Source organism: Nomascus leucogenys, chromosome 6 (genome assembly GCF_006542625.1).
Source record: "Nomascus leucogenys isolate Asia chromosome 6, Asia_NLE_v1, whole genome shotgun sequence".
NCBI lineage: Eukaryota > Metazoa > Chordata > Mammalia > Primates > Hylobatidae > Nomascus > Nomascus leucogenys.
The window spans coordinates 120,513,543-120,525,264 of record NC_044386.1 but is presented as its reverse complement, the minus strand read 5'-3'; the positions used below and the strand labels follow the sequence as shown (position 1 = coordinate 120,525,264).

The 11,722-nt window shown below is 52.4% G+C and overlaps 1 protein-coding gene across 1 annotated transcript in view; it reads right to left on the bottom strand.

Annotated features, from left to right (window-relative positions):
- ADAMTS17 (ADAM metallopeptidase with thrombospondin type 1 motif 17) overlaps window positions 1–11,722 on the bottom strand; it is a 361,941-nt gene that overhangs the window by 2,330 nt on the left and 347,889 nt on the right. The window lies entirely within an intron of this gene.

The window sequence follows — 11,722 nt, the reverse complement described above, 5'->3', positions numbered from 1 at the left end:
CAGAGGAGACTAAGATGTTAAGACAACTGCTGAAATATTAACTGATGTGAGCTGCATTCCACCGCTCGCCTCTGCTCCACGCTCTGACGTTTTTGAGATGGTGAGCAGCATGGCTTGGTGGCCCCCAGGAAGGACTGGGCCTGATGACCACAGAGGTCTCCCCAGCACTGTCTGCTGTATGAGGCTCTGGGGCCTTTGCCGCATGGGGAAGAGCCCAATAATGACTGGGGTTGAATTTCCCACAAGCCTGGAGGATTGGGGATTAGCATTAAGTAAAAGAAAACAAAGTGCAACCTTTCTTGCATACCAGAGTCACGCATTAACATGTGGCTGACAGTGTTGATTTAGACACATCCCTGGCTGCTGGCATCTCCAGCCCCAGCGTGAGGAGGTGGCATGTTTGCTAAAACCAGGTCAACGGGGTTGAGCAGAGGCCCCCAAATTCCCAAGGGGTGGACCTGGTAAGACTTTGCTCTGTGGTTCTGTTCTCCATCCCTCCTCTTCACAATTTTTTTTTTTTTTTTTTTTGAGATGGAGTCTCGCTTTGTCACCCAGGCTGGAGTGCAGTGGCGCAATCTCGGCTCATTGCAACCTCCGCCTCCCTGGTTCAAGTGATTTCTCTGCCTCAGCCTTCCGAGTAGCTGGGGTTATAGGCACCCGCCACCACACCCGGCTAATTTTTTTGTATTTTTAGTAGAGAAAGGGCTTCATCATATTGGCCAGACTGGTCTCAAACTCCTGACCTCAGGCAATCTGCCTGCCTCGGCCTCCCAAAGTGCTGGGATTACAGGAGTGAGCCACCATGCCCGGCCTCTCTCCACACTCCTTAAAGCATTTCCCAGGCAGGAACTGGCCGGGTGTCTGAGTCCTCTACTCAGATCCTGCTCTTCAGCTTTTCAGCCCTCGCTTTCTCCCAGGAGCCCTTGGAACGGTCTCTTCTCCCTTACACTGGCCTCTTCCCAGGAAGACAGCCAGGCCCATGAGTATACTCTGTCTGTCTGGTGTCCGCCAGAGCCCACACAACCCCTGATTTACAGGGTTCTAAGAGCAGTCAGCAAAACCAGGTACAGCAGCCCAGCTGGAGTTAGCAATGGTACCTTGGGATGGAGAGAGGGGAGCAGGGCCTGGAGGGTTTGGGCGCAGCCCTGTTCTCTGAATGCCACACGTGGTGAGGGTGGCAGGTGCCCTGCAGATCCTGTGCTTCCCGTGTCCTCACCCTTGGTCCTGACCCTGGCCTTGCTGGAGAAAGGACCTTCCTGGGGGTCATAGGGAGTCTCCAGACACCGGCTGCATGGGAGGCGGTGGTGTCCCATCTGTGCCTGGGAGGGCTGTCTGCTCCCAGGGGGGCTTCTGCAAGCCAGGTAGATTCCTCAGCTTCCTTGCCTGACAAGCACGTTCATGTTTTGTGCGTCTTTTTTCACTTTAGAATGATAAACATTCGGAGGGAATGCTGCTCTAAAGGGGCACCGGTGTGTTCAGCTCACAAAGGAGGTGTGAAAACCACAAGCAGCTCCCTCGTGGGCCCCCGGCACGTTCAAACTGGAACCCAGGCTCTGACCCGACAGGCCACGCCAACCCTAGGGCCTCCACTTCATGCCTTGTTCCTTTTCTTAGATAAACCCTTCAGACGCTGCTCATGGCCTTTCAAATTCATGCATTACACATGCAGATTTCAGGGCTCCACCCCAGACCTCAGGAGTCAGCATCAGGCACATGCAAGTTTGAGGAGTGCTGAGGCTGAGGGATGAAGCCACACAAGGAAGTTCCCGCCTTGAACACAAGACAGGTGCTCCAGCAACGCAACTCCCACCCTGTTGGTGTTGGGGGCACCTTGGAGGAAGCTGGCTGCACACTGGGATCTACTGCATGGAGCTCCCTGGTGAGCTTTGAAAAATCCCACACCAGTACAATCCAGTGGTGGAGGGGTCCCAGCACCGAGGGCTCAGTGTTTATAAAGCTCTCCAAGTGGTTGCAATGGGCATTCAGAACCGAGGGCCTCTGACTTAACCTGAACCTCCTCCCGGGCCCTGTGGAGGATGCAAAGAGCTCTCTTTTCTTCCTGTTAAGGAGTAGTTGTGTCTCTGCACACACAAATATGTATAATTAAGCAAGAACAACATCCAGGCGCAGCCCTGACTACAGTTTATAGCCAGATGACAGGTGCGCCTAGAGGTAAGGGAGCAAAGGCTTTCAGTCAAAATTCTTTTTAGAGGCCAGGCGCGGTGGCTCACGCCTGTAATCCCAGCACATTGGGAGGCTGAGGCAGGCGGATCATGAGGTGAGGAGTTCGAAACCAGCCTGGCCAACATAGTGAAACCTTGTCTCTACTAAAAATACAAAAATTAGCCAGGCATGGTGGTGTGCACCTGTAATCCCAGCTACTCGGGAGGCTGAGGCAGGAAAATCACTTGAACCCGGGAGGTGGAGGTTGTGGTGAGCCGAGATTGCGCCACTGCACTCCAGCCTGGGCAACAGAGCAAGACTCCGTCTCAAAAAAAAAAAAAAAATCACTTATGAAAGCAATCTGGTAAGTAGCTGTATCCAGAAACTGAGAGTCCACACAAACGTGATGAAGGAAAAGGCCAATGATTCCAACGCAGAACAAAGCCACAGAGCCGAACGCTAAATGCAGAGCAAAGTCATGCCAATCCCCTGCAAAACCATGCGAGCAGTCCACTGGGAGTGGGACACGGATTGAAAAAGGGCAGCATTTGAGTGAAGTCAGATGTGACCACATGTCCTCTGGCAAACCAACAGGTGACTCAAAGTGGAGCTGGTGACGATGAGACCAACGTTACAATCACTAGGTTGCACCATACAAAACTGCTTCTATTCAACTGTTTTGACCTCAAAGCATCCATTCCATAAGGCTCCATTTTATAACACACTAAAGAAAATAGCAACATTTCTAAATTTGAATGTTTATAATGCATAACTTTATGAATGTATAACTACATCAATAAGTTACTTGATGGCAGGCATTTGACGAGTCCACTCACATCACTAGAGACTTTTATATCTAAATGTGTTCTGTAATTCAAAAGAAACCCTGCTTCCTGGGAAAACGGGCTTACCATATAATCAGGGTTAATTTCTGTGACTATTTGGCATGTATGAGGCCCACTTAAGAACAGAGGGCTGGGTGCAGTGGCTCACACCTGTAATCCCAGCATTTTGGGAGGCTGCAGTGGGCAGATCACCTGAGGCCAGCAGTTCGAGACCAGCCTGGCCCACATGGCAAAACCCTGTCTCTACTAAAAATATAAAAATTAGCTGGGCATGGTGGTAAGCACCTGTCATCCCAGCTACTTGGGAGGCTGAGACAGGAGAATCGTTTCAACCCAGGAGGCAGAGGTTGCAGTGAGCTGAGATTGCACCACTGCACCACTCCAGCTTGAGTGATAGAGCAAGACTCTTTCAAAAAAATAAAAACAGATACAACTGCTGACTGCTGACCTACAGACAACACCAACATCCCTTTTCTCTTCAGATCTTTTCTCGGGCCATTGGCCACAGTGCCGCCTCTACTGCAAAACATGTACCCAGGAGGGAAAGCCAGGCAGCTTCCTATTCCTTCCTGGAGGGAGGGGCATGGGGCGGGGGCTGTTGGATTTCTGGGGAGGAAACTGCACAGATGGAGGAACTCGCCTCACTCCCCTGCATCTCTTGAAGAGGTGCCTGTGCCCTGCCGGCTGGGTAGTCAGTCCCACTGAATACTGCTGTTAAGGGGCTCAGCCCTGCAGGAGTGCCAGGAAGGGCTTCCGTTTCTTCTGTGAGTGTTGCTAATATGTACGTGAAGATCACACCAGGGCAAGGGCTTCACCCTGTGGGTCTATTAAAACCACGTGCAGCATTGGCAAGGTTTCTGCCTGGAAATGATCAATGACCATCGTAAAACTCAGGCATTTAGGGTGACCCTGCAGACAGATGTCCCCTCTGAAAGGTCTTAGTCTTGTGCAGCCGGCTCTGGGGCCGAGGGGAAAAGGCTGACACGTGGCACATCTTCAGCATATGCAGGTGGTATGCCTGCTCTTCCCAATGGACCCCTCATAGGCCTCCACGGCAGCATGGAACGTTCCACCACAACCCTGAGGGCTGATTCCGGCCACTGAGGTTGGCAGGGGTCCGTGTCTTGCTCAAAGTTGCAGAGGTAGGAGCGGCGAGTCGTCCAGCGACCCCATCTCATAGACTGAATTCCATCCTCCTATGTGAATAAGAGGTTGTACTGAATGGAGCTTTAATTGGAAGCAGGAATCAAAGAACCAGGCCACTGCCCATCTCCACCATTTACTCATTATCTTTCCTAGCATGGGTCACTGGCTTTTAATTTTCTAGTCTATAAATAGAACTGCTCCATGAGATCATGGAAGGGTGTCTCCAAAGTCCTTCAACAGGGACAGGTGTCTGTTCTCACTGTTCACTAGTGCCCCCATGAGGCAGGGCCAGGTCAGGGCCAGGTGTGAGGCAGTTTTGAGGGCAGGTGGTCCTAAGGGCTCTGCCCCTTGTAGGCATTTTACTCATCAGAATTAGGCTTTGCTTAACTCTAGCTGGAGTCCTAGTGGGCACTGTTCACACAGCTGTGGGCTATCAGTGGCTCTGGCTCACTTGGAAGAATTTTTGAGAATTTTGGGGTGTTTGCTTAACTGCCTGGAACTGTGTCTGGGCCAGCCCCCCAGAGGATGCTTCCATGTGTTAGGTGAGAAGACAAGTTACAAAGTGGCATGTACAGAAACCACCCCATTTTTGTTTAATATAGATGTGTGTATGTATACCTATGTAATAGTTTGGAAGACAAACCATTATAAAAATTTACCATGTCATCATATGGTTTCTGGGACTAATTTTCCTTTTAGTGTGTTCTATAGTAAGAGCTACTTATGTAATTAAAAATAAAACTGGAGAATTCTGCCAATGACTCTGGTGTAACCTGCTGGTGGCCCACCATCCTAACCAGCTGCATTTTCATTTGAGCTGAGGTGCTGCCAGGCCTGCCCTGGCCTAAAATCCACAGGTAATATACCTCCTTAACCAGAGTTTTGATGGAGAGGCCGTGCAGTGTGGGGCATCAGGCAGCAGGGGGCATGCTACATCCCCACTTACTAGCTGTGTGACCTCAGGCAAATGACTTAACGTCTCTGAGCCTCAGTTTATTTGTAGCATGAGGATAACACACTCTTGTTTGTAGAATTGTTTCCTGCAGTAGAGGCAGTGTGGAACAGGAGCCTAGCCGGGGGTCTCAGATAGAGTGGAGTTCCACAAATCCTGCTGTTATTATTCTCAACAGTAAATGCACGGCCAAGAGCCACGGTGAGCTGGCCAGGGAGCTCCTGGAGCCCAGCAAGGCACACTGCGTCCCCTGGCCCACTCCCTTAGCACTCCCTGGGCTGCCCTTCGGTCACCAGGCCCGCCACAGGCAGGTGCACACAGCCCTGTCTGCCTGGCTCCCTGAGTTGATCTGGCAGCCAGACCTCAGGGAGCACAATTAGAGGCTGTTTTGGCCCTGAAGACAAACATGATTCCAGACAGGTCTGAAGGGGTTGCTGTTGAATGACACCCTCGTAACCTGAGCTGGGCCACGGTGGGCGCACGGGGTGAATTCCTTCTCTGTCTGCCTCCCCTGAGGCCCCAGCTTTAATTGAACAGTGAGGAGACTGTAGTGTCTCCTGATAGCATCGAATTTGCCCCAAGCATCGCTGTGAAGCCGTTTTTCAGGCTTTCATAATCCAAGCAAACATCTATGAAAAACGTATCTGGTCTTGTTTGAAGCTCTCACTGATGGTCCTTTTGTGCAGGGGCTCATCACGTCCAATTTCATGTGGCTTCCCAAGATTCAGGTAACTGAGACAGAAATGGAGGCAGCAATAAATTTAACTGAAAAGCTCCTTGCCAGGAAACCTGAAGTGAGTGGAGCCCCTCCCCACCAGGTGCCCACAGCTGTGCATCGGAGCTGGCCGCCCGGTGGAGAGGCAGCCTCTGGGTCTGTCCACCACCCTTCCCAGGCAGGGAGGGGGTGTCACTGGAAAAACAGTAACAAAATTGTTGATGCACAAAGGGCAAAAAGAGGTTCAATTTGGATTTACTCATGTGCTTTTTTTGTGCAAATTATACCATGAAGTTACTGTGTAAAAGAGATTTTCCTTCAGGTAGAATTTCCGGCAGAAACAGAAAAGGTGTTAGGTTCCCCAGACCAACGTGATAGTGAGACATTGTGCAAGCGTTACTAGCTTCTTTAATAATAATAGTAATGGCAGTCGCCATCACAGCACGGCCCACCTCCTGCCTGTCTGCTGTGTACGGGAAACCGGGCTTATGTACCAGCTTGTTAATCCTCAGGCTGACAGCTGCTGTAGCCAGAGCTCAGAACACAGTAGGTGCTCAATAAGTGGTGTCTGCTGGGGATGCGGCGCCACCTTTCAGAGAGGCAGAATGTGAGGTTTCAGAGTGTCCATGTAAGTCTTCCCAAGCCACACAGCCGGCCTGCCCCTGCCCCCTACCTGCCCGTACCACCCCCAACAGGGGAGGAACCAGGTCTCCATCACTCCTACCCTGATGACATCCTTCCCCACAGCGGGATTCCCTTCCCCTAGCTTCTCCCAGCTGTAAAATCACAACTGTAAATAACACCAGATCCCAACAGTGAGAATTAGCTAGAGGAGGCTGTAACGCTCTCAGGAAGAGGAAAACACTCCAGGAATGTCAGCTATACACGCCTGGGCTCTGGTTCCTGCAGAGTGGCCCAGGCAGGGCTGCCCCCGACTGGCTCCCCCCACTGGCTCTAGGGTGAGCACAAGCTCAAGATGGGGCGAAATCATGCAAGGCTGAACTCTCAAAGCACAATGAATCCACCCCCGGCCCCACTGAATGAGTCTCTGAGGGGCCAGCCTGCCTCAGGCTGGTTTTGGATAGCAAAGAAAGAGACAGACAGAATCCTGACAGAAACTGCATTTTCTACCGAAAAGGTGCTCGGCTGGTGAAATGTCAAAAGCTCTTCAAAAGCATTTTGAACAGATTTCCCCCCGAGACTTGGCATGAGCAAGGAAAACCTCGGAAGCGGAAGCGGTTGAAACCTGAAACAGCAGAGTGTTAAACAACAGAGAAAACCCCCACTCCCTGTGCCTTCGTCGCCGAGAAACAGGAAATGCTTTCACAGACACAAGCCCCCTCCCACACCCCGGCGACGCCTGCTTTCTTCCCGGCAGTCTCAGCCTCGGGGGTCCTTCCTCCCTCTGAATTCGCAGCCTGCTGATCTGCACATTGTGGCTGGGACCTTCTAGACAGGGGACCAGGAGGCTGAGGTGACCCCCGATGGCCTGCAGGGGCCGGGTCACCTCCAGAGCTCTTGGGGACTGAAGCACAGAGGAGACTGCGGGGCAGCTTCATCCTCTTTCCTGGGGCTGTTCCCTGTGCGTAACTTTGCTTCCCACCATCCACTGCAAAAGCTGCAGGGAGACAGCTGCCACAGGCCACGCCGCCATCACGTGTGGGTATTCAACCACGGCACGCACCGTTTATGGGGCCTGAACCACGCTCGATGGACTGTTCTTCGAAGACATAAACATTGTACAGGCCCATATAAGAAATGAGATTCTGATGAGAGACGAGGCTGATGACTGCCCCAGACGGTGATTGTGAAAATAACGATGGCCAAAAGCCCCTACTCGGCATTTCCCATGTGCCAGCACTGGGGTGAATGCTATGCCCGGATGCCATTCACTCCTCAATCAGCCCTACGAGGGCTACCCCCGAACTCACCCGACGGCGGATGATGCCCACACAAGGTGAGACGGGGACGGCAGCGGGGCTGGGTTGTGAACCTGTGTTGTCTTAACCACCTGCCTGCTCTGATGTCAATGACAAAGAAGCACTCCTTAGGGATGCTGTCTTCTGACTTATTAGCCACATGCAGGCAGTGATTAGAACCCAGACTGTGGTGGAGACGGGGCACAGGATGACCAGGCTTCCCTGCTCTCTGATCTCTCACTCCCTGCAAAGGCGGCTGGTTTGACAAGGGACACTGAGCAAATGGAGGGACGGCAGGGGGCCCAGGAGATGGAGGCACTGGCCTTTGGACCATTCAGCATGGCCCTGCGGCCCACCTCACTTCCCTGCAGCCGCCCCTCCTGGCAATTTCCTGGGACCTCGCTGCTCTTTAGCAAGCTCACTGCTCTCATGTGAGCACGGCCCAGGTCTTCGACTTCTCTCTGTAGAGCACGGATGGCCCAGTGGCGGGCTCTGTGGACTCACACACAGTGTCCACACCAAGGAAGTGTCTGTCCACGCTCCTTTTTGCCCCTGCCCAGAAAAGCACTAAATTTTGGTTACTGCCTTTCACGGGCTGCTCACATTTCTGGGAGTGACGGCGAATGGAGGGTCTGCCTCTCTTCATCTGGATGCCGAGTGCTGGCTGCTGCCATGACACAGTTTCACGTGTCCCAGAAAAGGGCCCCAGGGTCCCCAAGTGCCTGTGCACTTGATTTTTGATGCTCAAATATTCCCCAATAAGGACTCGACTTTTAACTTCACAATTAAGGGGAGGCTGAACATGCAGGATCTCCTAGAGGGATTACGGACTTACACTAAAGTGTAAACGATTGACTCAAAGCCTTTGTGGGAGCAGATTGTGATGGGCGTCATGGGCTGGGGAGAGAGCAGACAGACACTTGACTTAATAACGACCACACGAGCATCTCGGAGCTCAGCTCCTTCTTGTTTCACATTCGGAATCTAAGCCTCTGACATGATCTTGCACTTGAAGCCAAGGCGGATTACCAGCCCTGCCATTTGCTAGTTGTGTGACTGTGAAGAAAGCCGTATCACCGCTCTGAGCCTCAGCTTGCTCATCTGTAAAATGGGGACAGACGGGTGAGGGTCTGATGAGATACCCTGAGTGAAAGTGCTTTGTAAATTCTAAAGCAATGGCAAATGTCACGGGCCGATGTCACTGATCCCAATAAAAGCAGTCTTACCCTCTACCTGCACCCACCCCCAGTTGTGGCTCCTCAGGCAGGGGCTGTCTGGACCCCACAGTGCTGACTTCATACCTGCCCAGTGGGACTCAGCATGGGCCACTACAGCCAGTTCCTCGTCTGTCTCCCTTTAGGCCAAGTCAGTGTCCACTCTTGTATCACCAGCACAGGGTCTGGCATAGAACAGCAACTCCAGAAATGCTGGCTGAACTGAAGTGACTTGGCCACATGCCCACAGCAAGTGGGGGCCACAGCCGGGCAGGCAGGCCTTGCAGGGTGGGGCAGGAGGGTCAGGCCCCACCAAAGCAAGTGTAGGCCCCAGAGATGGTGTGTGCACCTTGAAAACTGTCTGTAACCACCCTCTTGCGTGATACAAGGTTCGTTCATTGCTAAGGTCATGGAACTCGAGCCTGTATCTCCTTGCCTAGAACATAGAAAGGCATCTAGACAGCTGGGTTTCTGGGGAGCACACACAGACATAGCAAAATACACATGAACTTGACCTCAGACTGGTTCTGCCTGACTTCCTCCTAGGGCTCAGAGCACACAGATCCTTGAACATGTACTGCATTATTTGATTCAAAAGGCCTCTGAGAGGCATGGTTATCTCCACATTACAGACAGAAAGAAGGCTGGCTTAGGCTGTGAGGGTGCTCAGAGGCCCTGCAAGTCTGATCGACCCCTTCCACTGGCACCAGGGGTCAATGGCCACTTTCTTCTTTTCAGTATAAGGGAACACCATTCTCTTCCCTTGGCCTGTTAAGTCATGGTTTTCTTTAAAAACATCATCCATTATTATCCCTCCAGAATGTGTTTTTCATTGGAAACATCCCATCATTTCAGTGGTGATTAATGCTCAGAAGTCATGCTATCTAGAAAGAAATGAGATTTCCTCCTCCCCCATTTTAAGGGCCTGCCACCCCTAGAGTGGAATATATAGAACCAGCATTCAGTGGGTGAGAACAACGATCGGCATTGTTTTCTGGAAAGAGCTGCTAGCCTGGGTGGGAAGGCATCTGCAGGTCATTTTTCAAATATACCAGAGCGATAGGAGTGTCCTAGGCAGGGATGGGAATGTGACGTGTGTCCCTCACACAACCCTGGAGGGTTTGGCTGCTGGCCAGGGTCAGGATGAGGGGTAGGGGCAGGGAGAGAGGGGCTCCATCTTCCCTAGGGGCCTGCCCACCTCCCCAGTGCTGAGTGGCAGGAGTGCTTGGCCATCCCTCGGCGTCCTGCCCCAGCTAGCACTTGTAGCATGCTCTTGGACTGGCCCATTCCTCACCTCCCTGGAAACAGTCTCATCTTTCTCAACAGCACCTTGGGGTGAAGTGAGAGGAGACTGCTTGGATGGGGATATCAAAGCTTCCATCTGCTGGAAGATTCCCCTTTTGAGCTCCCTCTATTGCGACATAGTGAGCGGAACACCTGCTTAGCACAGCACGCTGGTGCTGCAGTGTTTGCCTCCCAAGACCTAGAAACTGGACAACTGGTTACATTAACAACCTTCCACAGCTACAGTGGTACACGGATAGTGTTCAGCCTTCTCTCTGCTTTCCTTTTGGGCACTTTGTCTGCTGCCTTCAAATGCCAGCACATGATGAGGTTTGGTGGCTGGTTACAGGAAAGCAGCCCTGGGTGACTGGTTTAAAAATGCAGTGGAACCCATGGGTGCAACCACGGCGCCATCTGCAAGCTGGACAGCAAAGATGACACATAAACCATACGCCAAACCCAGTCTGAATCAGACAAAAACGCTGGGGAAGCCTCACCCCGTGGAATCTAATTAGAGAGGTCTCTGGTCTCCAGGGAGTGAGGACATAGGGTCCCCACCACTACCCCAGGGAAATGTATTCTTCCCACTTCTCCAGAGAAGGCAGAGAGGGAAAAACAGGCAAGTTTCTCCACCTGGGGAGAGGGTAGTAAGGGGCAGGTGGTGGGGGGAGGTGCCCAGCCCCCAACTCTCCCGGGTGATGGCAGCAGGAGGGAGGGTGGTGAGGTCAACAGTTGGGGTCAGGGCCTCTTGGTTCATGGCTCTGCAGCCCCCACCAGCATGCTCCTGGTACACCATACACACACAGTGCCAACTCCAGTTTAATGCCCCTGCAGGCCCTCTCTGCTTGGTAAAACCAACCTTCCTCCAGCTCAGCCTCAGCCTCAGGCTCTGGCTGGGGGCCCTTGCTAAGCCCTCTCCGTAACAGCTCGGTGCACACAATGGGATGCCATCTGATGCCAGCTCCAGACAGTGGCTGATACCATTTGGGTGTCTGTCCCCTCCAAATCTCATGCTGAAATGTGTCCCCCAGTGTTGGACAGCAAACACTGGTGGGAGGTGTTTGGGTCAAGGGCACGGGTCCCTCAGGAATGGCTTGATGCCCTGCCCATGGTCACGAGTGGGTTCTTGCTCTGTTAGTTCACTGAGAGCTGGTTGTTTAAAAAAGTCTGGGGCCTCTGCCCTCTCTCTCTCTCACTCCGTCTTTCACCATGTGACATGCCAGCTCCACCTTCTACTGCAAGTAAACGCCTCCTGAGGCCTCCCCAGAAGCAGATGCCAGCATGGTGCTTCCTGTACAGTCTGCAGAACCATGAGCCAAATCAACCTCTTTATCAATGATCCAGTCTCAGGCGTTCCTTTACAGCAACGCACAGCAGATTCATACAGCAACCAAGATGTCACAGAGGCCCTCACATCCCACACATCCCTTTTGTTCTTACTGCAGGGACGGCTTGTCAAATGGGCTGTGGCAAAAGTGGACACA